A 9,927-nucleotide genomic window follows, 5' to 3' on the forward strand; every position below is an offset into this window, starting at 1 on the left:
AAGCCCTACTCCCAGCTCATCCTCCTACTCATTTTTCAAAATTTAGTTAAAATGTTACCTCCTCTGTGACATTTTCCCTGAGCCCTGCCAACCCTCAAAAGGCACCTTTCTTCTGGGATCTCATATGTCTTATGCCTTTCTCCATGTTTTCCAAACTTCGTTAATCAATCACAATCCACACTAGGCATTATATTTTATATTGTGACCCAGCACAAACAAGTTTCCTAAATGTTCTTATGCCCCCTCGATTTTCTGCCTCTATTATTCATAGTCTTACATACAGAATGCTAAGACTCTCCCTCTTGATAGTGTTCCTTAAGAACTATTGTCATTTTCACTCTTGTAACCCCTTAGCACTTGCCTAGTGAATTTTAGTGTTCAGTGACAGTCTCTGGAAGTTGGGGTGGCGCTCCCAGATATACTTACATTCTGGTGGGAGAGCGGCTCTCAACTGCAAAAGGAATGGACACCCAGGTCCTAAGGAATGGCAGGCCCTGCTTCTTCTTTCTTCTGGTCAACCCACATAAGCAGACTCTCATAAGTCCAACCCTGACCCTGTTTATTCAAGGCAGAAGTGCGTGAAGGAACCTTCAATAGTGACGTTTTCCTTCACCACAGCCACCGCCATGCCAGACTTTTTGGAATCTGAGGTCATGCCCCCCCCCCACCGCTTTCTCCCATCACCACCATGACCTAGACATAGCCCATCCACCTGGACTCCAGAAAGAAGTTGGAAATACAGTGTGCTCCTGTGTCACAAAAAACAAAAACTAGAAATTACGTTTTAAGTGCTTTCTTAAAATGTCCATATTCTTTAACTCAGTAATATTCTTTTTGTGATTCTACTCTGAAGAAAATGTCAGAGATTCTGTCCAAAGGGTCATGTTCAAAGATTTTCACTGCAGCATTATTTGTTGAAGTGGGAAATTCGAATCAGTTAAAATGTCTCATAATAGGGATTTTAAATAGTAAATTATGGTACATCTATGCAATGGAATATTATGAGCTAATTTATAAAGGGTTTTTGAAGAATATTTGAAAACATTGGAAACTTCATATTATGTTAAGTGAAGAATCATGATCAAAGTTGTTTGGGCAAAGGTACTTAGGGGTAAATCGTATGGATGTCAGTAACTTACTTTGAAAAGCACCACAAAAATGAGGTGGGTGGATCAATAGACGTATGGATGAATGAACAGAGGGAGGGATGGAGGGATGGAGGGATGGATGAATGGAGGTATAAAAGGAGGAAGGAGTAGGCAGAAAAAGGGAAGGAGGGGAAGAGGAAAGAAAGGATAAATGATAAAGCAAGTTAAGGAAAATGTTAACTGCAGATCTGCATGGTTGGTCCATACATGTCCACTATACAGTCTTCCCATTTTTCTGTATGTTTACAATATTTTTACAATAAAAAGTTGAAAAACTATATGCAAACTATAATAATTTTGTAATATATGTAGATACTCATTTAGATAATACCATAATAAAATAAACCCAAATAACAATAGTAGTTATTTCTGGCAGCAGAATTATTGGTGATTTGGCCTGTCTTTTTAACACTCTCTTCTTTTTTCTTTCCCAATTTTTGAACAACAAGCCTGTATTACTTTGATAATCAGGGGGAAAAAAGATATTTGAGGAAAAAAGATTATCAGAGAAGAATGTTCAATGCCCCTTATTCTCTTGTTTGGGATTTAAAAGCTGGGAACATCTCTGAAAATAATACATTGTAAAGAATAGAAGATCCCACTGAGGCTTCCTCCTGGGCTATGACCCTCTCAGGCAGTTAGAGGGAAAGAAAACTGGAACATTTTTCTGGAGCAGAGCCACGGGACCCATCTGCAGCTTGGACTCAGGCAACGTGCTAATACGCTTTAGGCAAGTGGAACAATTTTCCCACAGGAGACACCCTGGGAAAGGGTCTGAGAGTCGAATGCGGTGACAGTTATGAGGGTTCCTTGAGTCTGTTTTGACCATAAACCCTGAGTCGAAGGCTATGAGTCCAAATATAAATCCTGTTATCTCTCTCTGTTCCTTCCAGACACAGAGCAGCATTTCTGGGAGCATCTTTCATCCTGGTCCAGGAAAAGAGACAGATGATCCTGTGTGGGAGAGGCCCTGTGCCCAGGATCCCAGGACCCCCGTCCATCCCTGTCCTGGGAGGAGAGTCCTCCACCCAAACTTGCGCATTTTGAGCCACCGCCCTGTTTCTGGTCATGTACCATTTAATAAGGTCAAAGTATATGCAAGTCATTTTCTTAAGTTCAAAACTATGCTTAGAGTTCACATAGTTACTGATAACAAGACCCTAAAGGAAATCAGGAATTTTTTAAGGAATTTTTTAATGCAGAGTTTTTGTCTGCATCACTTAAAATGTTCAGTGATTGTGATATTTGCCATTTCTTTTTAGGTGTTGGTTTTCCCTGTCAAAAGATTCTACTTATAAATGGACTCTGTGATTTATGTCACTCATTTACATTTCACATCATGTTTTCACATTCCGTATTACTTTATTGGGAAGTGAAGTATTAACCAAGGCATCCTGGACTGGCAGAGAGAAAACATGATATCCTACAGTTCTTGGTGCTAAGACTGGTGGCAAAAACCATTCATTCATTCACTCACTTTCAGCCAACACTTATTGGATACCTACCATATGCTGAGCATTGTCTAGTCACTAGAGCAGTGGGGTAAAACACAGACCAAAAACTTGGCCCTCTTGGTTTTTATATCCTACAGCGGGGAGAAAGACAAATATCAAATGAATCAGTAAATATATGAGGGATAGAAGGTGTAATGGGTTGAATGATGGTCCCCCAAAAGATATGTCCACCTAATGCTGAATCTGGCCTCTGTACCCTGACACTGTATTAAATCTCAGAGACAGAGTTTTGGGTGAAGTAGAAAAGAATAGCTTTATTGCTTTGCCAGGCAAAGGGGACCGCAGTGGGATAATACCCTCAAAACTGTGTGTCCTGACCTGGAGGGGGTAGTGAGGAGTTTTATAGTAAAGAGGGCGTGATCAGCTCGTGGACGTTCTTCTGATTGGTTGATGGTGAGATAAGTGGGTGTCAGCATCATCAACCTGGTTCCAGCTGGTCTGGGGTCTAAGTGCTTGTGGGCAGCATACAGTTAACTTCTCCCACCTGCTGGGGTTTTAGTATCTGTAAAAGAACTCAAGGATATTGTTATGTGTGTCCCTTGAAGGGGAACCAGGACTCTGCCCCAAGGCTTCACTATTGTTTCTTGAATGTTCCTCCCTTGTCTCTGCATCCCCTCCCTTCCTAATTAGCATCTATTTGAACCTGCCCTTTGGAACTCAGGGAAGGTCTTGGAGGCTGAATGAAGCTTATTTCCTATAATCCCGAAGTGAGGGACACAGAAAGGCTTTTGTGCCCTGGAGCCCCACAGGGTCCTGCACGGTTCCACACCTGGGACCTGGGAATGTGACGTTATTTGGGAAGGGTCTTTGCAGGTATAATTGAGGAAAGGAGCTGGAGATAAGATTACAGTAAGTCTCCTACATACAAACCCTCAAGTTGTGAATTTTCAAAGATGCGATGTGAACGTGCGTTCCATCAACGTCAGGCATGAGTGAAATTGCAGCTTGCCCTCCATCTCCTATTGCTGACAATCTTTCAGCTCTACCATCTCCCACCTCCTCTCCCTCCTCCAGTCAGTAACTCTTCTTGCCTGTTCGCTTGATGCCAGCCCCTATATGCCAACTTTTGTACTGTACTACTGTACACTTCAATGTACTGTACTGTAAGATTAAAACTGTTTTCATTTTTTGTGTTTGCTTTTTATGCACTATTTGTGTGAAAAGTATTATAAACCTATTACAGTACTCTACAGTACTATACAGCTGATTGCGTTAGTTGGGAACCTAGGCTAACTTTGTTGGACTTACGAACAAACTGGACTTAACGAATGCTCTCTTGGAACAGAACTCATTCGTATGTAGGGAATTTACTGTATCCTGGATTAAAGTGGTGGCCTGAAATCCAATGATAAGTGTCCTTGTAAGAAAAGCAAAGGGGAGTACACAGAGAAGAGACGACATTGTGAAGATGGAGGCAAAGATTAGAGTGATGCGTCTACAAGCCAAGGAAAGCCAAGGATTACAGGCAACCACCAGAATCTAGGAGAGGGGCATGGAATCTATTTTCCTACAGAGCTTCCACAAGGAGCCAACTCTGCCAACACCTTGATTTCAGACTTCTGAACTCCAGAACCGGTAGACAATACAATTCTGTTGTTTTAAGCCACCAAGCTTGTGGTCATTTGTTATAGCAGCCACAGGACACTAACACAGAAGTGATAAAAACTATGGATAAAAACAATAAACATTAAAAAGGGGACAGGAGGGACTTCCCTGGCCGTCCAGTGGTTAAGACTTCGCCTTGCAGTGCATGGGGTACGAGTTCGATCCCTGGTGGGAGAACTAAGATCCCACGTGGCTCGCGGGCAAAAAAAAAAAAAAAAACCCAAAACAGAAGAAATACTGTAACAAATTCAATAAAGACTTTAAAAATGGGCCACATCAAAAAAAATCTTTAAAAATAAATTAAAAATAAATTAAAAATATAAAAACGGGGGCTTCCCTGGTGGCGAAGTGGTTGAGAGTCTGCCTGCCAATGCAGGGGACACGGGTTCGAGCCCTGGTCTGGGAGGATCCCACATGCCGCGGAGCAACTAGGCCCGTGAGCCGCAACTACTGAGCCTGCGCGTCTGGAGCCTGTGCTCCGCAACAAGAGAGGCCGCGACAGTGAGAGGCCCGCGCACCGCGATGAAGAGTGGCCCCCCTTGCCGCAACTGGAGAAAGCCCTCGCACAGAAACGAAGACCCAACACAGCCAAACATAAATAAATAAATAAATAAATAAAATTCTATTAAAAAAAATAAAAACGGGACCAGAAATTCTGGGGAGTGGTGATGTTAAAAAGAGGGAGTCGGGGAAGAAGTGTTTGAAAAGGTGACATTTGAGCAAAATCTTGAAAACGGTGAGGGATGAGCAATGTGGATGGTGGGTCAAGATCTTTCCAAGAAGAGGAGATGGGGAGGCCAAGGTAGCTGCAGAAGGGGGGAAGGAAGAGGGTCCTAGAGACGGGGTTGTGGCAGGACCGTGTGAGTCTCTGTGAGGTTTTGGTTTTTATTCTGAATAAGATGAGCCGTTGAAGGATTCTGAGCAGACGGGGGGGATACGATCTGACTTTCACTTAAAAGGATGACCCTGACAGTGTGGTGAGAACAGACTGTGAGAAACAAGAGTAGAGGAGGGGAGCCCAGTGGAGGAGACGGTCATGGGCAGAGGTGAGAGGTGAGTGGGTCTCAGACCAGGATGGGGAGAGGTGAGAGGTGCTCAGGTTCTGAAGATACTTTGAAGGGAGAGCAAATAGGATTTGCTAATTGATATTTCTGTCTTTCTTCAGTGTTTTAAGGAAGGATAAAGAGGAGAATGGACCTTCTCATAGTCAACAAACTCACGCTTGTTGAGTTGTTTCTGAACCCACTCTTCAGAATGGGGATGGGGGAGTGTAATAGCAGGTGCCCACCCCACCCTCCCCTACTGACCAACTGACCGAACACATGCTCTCTCCAGGCTTCAATTTCACAGCTGGTGCTTCTGTGTCCCATAAGCTTTCCAAAAACTGAGACTATGTGTGTGTATGTATATATATATATATATATATATATATATATATACACACATACACACACACATATATACTTTAGGTACATACATATCCCTAAATATATATACTTCAGGAATATACATATATGCGTATATATAATTATATACTTATATATAATTTTGGAATCATTATACAACTAGCATGGAAAAATCTCCAAGCTATATTATTGACTGACAAAATGCAAATATTTATTGCATACTATCCCCTGTATGGGAGAGAAGACACACTATAAATTTATATTAAGTTTGTACATGAAGGAATTATCCCTGGAAGAATAAACAAGAAACACCAGGGAGGAGACCTGGATGGATGAGAGACACGGAGGAAAGGAGACTTACTTTCCAGAGCATTCCCTATAAATCTTATACCATGCGTGTATTACCCACACAGAGGAATACATTTTAATAAAAGAATAATCCCACAGATATTTCAGCAATTTATTATGTGTGCCATGTATTTCAGCTGGGATTCAATGTATTTGAAACAGTGTAGGAGAGAAACACTATTCTATGGCAATAGTCGTAGGAACCGTATAGATATTTTACATTAATTGTATTTTAAATATTTTATTGTGAATGATTTTAAACATAAACAGAAGTAGGCAGAATAGTATAAATTAAGGGTTGGAAAATTCTGTAAAGGGCCAAATAGTATCTATTTCAGGCTTTGAGGGTCAGATAGTCTCTCTAGCAACAACTCAACTGTACCATCACCATGCAAATCAACCAGAGAAAATGCATGAACAAGTGGGCATGGTTGTGTTCCAATAAAACTTTATTTACAAAAACAGGAAATGGGCTGGATTAGGCCCTCAGGCCAGAGTTTACTAATCCTTGATATAAACGACCCTTAGGGACCCAGACCCCAGACCCACTACCATCAATTCATGGTCAGTGCTGCCCCATCAACTACCCCCCAAATTATGTGGAAGAAAATCCCAGACATCATATCATTTCATCTTCAGTGTTTGCAAATATACTTCTAAGAGATAAACTCATCTTTTAACATCACACATAAATAGTCAACAATATCTTAATACTATCAAAATTCAGTCTCCATTCAAATTTCTGATTGTCTAATAAATGTGACACATCTTAGCAGTTGTGTTTTTGAACAGATACAATTAATTGAGGTCCACACATTGCTTCTAAGTCTCCTTTGTATTTTTTTTTTTTACATTGATTCTATTTGTATGTCTTTTAGCTCGAGGTTGGGTTTTCCTGAAAAAATTAAGTCCAACTTGTAATATTAGATGCCCTGTGCTTCCTCTAAAGTATTTTTGTTACAATCTGAGGAACAGCCACCAAGTGGACAGTAATGTCCAAATTACAGAATCATGAACTGAATAGCCAGTCACCTGTTCACGATTGGTTAAACAAATCAAATGTCATCGCACAAAATCATCAACCGTTTGCCTTCAAGGCTGTAGGCATTTAAAAAAGAAAAATTCACCTGCCTGTGCAAGTCATCTCACTCCTAGGAATTCATCCTAAGAAAATACTCAGAGATACAGCCAAAGATGCCCGATGAAGGATTGCACGGCTGCACTGTTTATAACAATACAATATTAAAAACAACCAAAGCCTCCAACCATAAAGAACTGATAGCATTTGTTACAATACTGGTTCAATATTGGTGGAATATTACATGATGGCTGAAAATCATGGTTTTTAATATTCCTGTGGTTGTAAGTCAATGTTCTTGACAAAATTTTAAACAAGAAGCAAAACCCAAAACTGCATACACATATGATTATATGAATCTCTGGATGGAAAGCAATAAAACGTCTCATTGTTATCTCTAGATATGGAGTTATGTGGCTTTCACTTAAATATTTACTTTTTTGTAAACTTTCCAAATTTTCTTTAATGTGCGTGCTCTACTCTTTAAATCATCAGAACAACAAAAATATTATTAATGTTATAAAAATTTCCAGCTCTCCCCTTCCTTCTGGTCTCCTCTTGTATGTCTCTTTTTGTTCCTGCCCTTTCCAACCCTCCTCATTGCCTCCTTCCTCTGGTAAATTTATCAGGCATTACATCATCCCATTAATTTTGCTCAGGGCGGTAAAGACTGCCATTCCTGGACCTTTAGGTCAACAGCATCATGCCTTCACAAACCCAGCACGAACGGGACTTAAGGGCAATAACTCCAAATTTCACCCCCCTCCACAGAAATGGGCTGACACCACGTGCCCGTTTTCTGCCATCCTCTCTCCTTTCTTGGAACGTGACAATCAGGAATTGAAAGTCACAGCAAGGGCTCACCGCTGATTCTGCTGGAAAACCAGAATCAAAGTAAAAGTCCAGTATTTGGTGGTGGGCTACATAAATCCATAATCCTACCATAGAAAAACAGAGAACAGCAAGGAAGGAGCCTGACAGCGGAGGGGGCTCATGGTCTGCCACTTTCACCCCACGCGTCTGTTACCAGCTCCTCCATCACTCCCCTTTGCTCTTTCCACTCTCCCATGTGGGCCTCCTCACAGTTCCTGGAACAAGCCAGGTGCTCTGTGGACTCAGGCTGCTCCTCTGCCTGGAGATGCTCCTCTCCCTCCCCTTCTCCAGAACCTTCCCCAGAAACCACCTTGTTCATGAGGTCTCCCGTCTAAAATGTCAACTTCCCCCGACACACACCCTCAACATGCAGAGCGGGGAGGAGGAGGAAATCTCCCCCTCTATTACTCTTTTTGTTTTTTTAACATCTTTATTGGAGTATAACTGCTTTACCATGGTGTGTTAGTTTCTGATTTATAACAAAGTGAATCAGCTAGACATACACACATATACCCATATCCCCTCCCTCTTGCGTCTCCCTCCCACCCTCCCTGTCCCACCCGTCTAGGTGGTCACAAAGCACCCAGCTGATCTCCCTGTGCTATGTGGCTGCTTCCCACTAGCTATCTGTTTTACATTTGGCAGTGTATATATGTCCATGCCACTCTCTCACTTCATCCCAGCTTACCCTTCCCCCTCCCCATGTCCTCAAGTCCATTCTCTATGTCTGTGTCTTTATTCCTGTCCTGCCCCTAGGGTCTTCTTTTTTTTTTTTAGATTCCATATATATGTGTTAGCTACCTCTATTACTCTTGACTTCTTGTGGCTGGACTAATAACAAAATTCACACAAGAAAGATTAACAGGAGAAATGAAACAAATTAAATTCATGAGCCCAGAGGTCTCATAGAAATGGGACCTAAAGAAGTGGCCAAGGCAGGCAGCTTTTATACTTTGTAGACAAAGAAACAATAGATTTGTGAAGAATTGACAGGACAAAGAAACTTAGGCTTTGGGTGCTTAATTAGTAAAAAAGTCTGAACAGAGTCTGGGCTTGAGGTAGCAAATTTTTAAAGTAACAAGATTTGTTTATACAAGCTTCTCACCCGGAATTCCCCATTTCTGGTGATAAAGTGTCCTTCTACTTCCAGATGCAGGGAGGGCATCTTTCACAGGGGAGATTTATTTCCTGCTTTCAGGAAGACAGAGAGGAGGGTCAGAGTGTCCCTCTTGCATCAGATGTTTCTTAAGTAACATTCATTCAAAGTAATCAACATGCCATTGAGGCATATTTGGGGGCAGCCTGCCTTGGACCCCAATACAGATATGCACTCTTCATATCCCCCTTCCTCCCTTTATTTTTCCCTTTAATCTTTATTGTTTGAAAAATAACATATTTTAATTATTTGTTGTATTTATTATCCATCAGGGCACTTAGAAAGCAAGATGCTTGAGGACAGGAATTTTTCCACTGCTGTATGCCCAGTGCCTAGAACAGTGCCTGGCACATAGTAGCCACTCAATAAATATCTTTGAATAGATTCATGAATAATGTATTCTTAAGTGAAAAAATAAAAACCAGATTATGATACAATGCCAGATAATTCAGTCTCGTGTATGTGTAGGTACATGGAAGAGACTGAAATGATACACGTGGAAGGTCAACGCTGGGTAACGCTAGATGGTGGAATAATGGGTGATTGAGTGATTTTACTTTCTCTCATTATTCATCTGTAGTTCTTAAGTCTCCTACAATACAATGAATGTAAACTGAGCAGGACCCTATAGGGCCTTCCCAGGGCAGTCTTCCCCCACATCCTCTGCTGTAGATCCTCTCTGAAGTATCTAGATAACAGTAGCTAATGCACATTTCCTGAGTTGTTTTACAGATGTGAAACACCCTGCCCAGAATGAAAGATGTTTACTACTTGATGACCATGAGTTCACAGCCCCCAG

The sequence above is a fragment of the Balaenoptera physalus genome (assembly GCF_965194825.1).
Source record: "Balaenoptera physalus genome assembly, chromosome: 16".
NCBI classification, from domain to species: domain Eukaryota; kingdom Metazoa; phylum Chordata; class Mammalia; order Artiodactyla; family Balaenopteridae; genus Balaenoptera; species Balaenoptera physalus.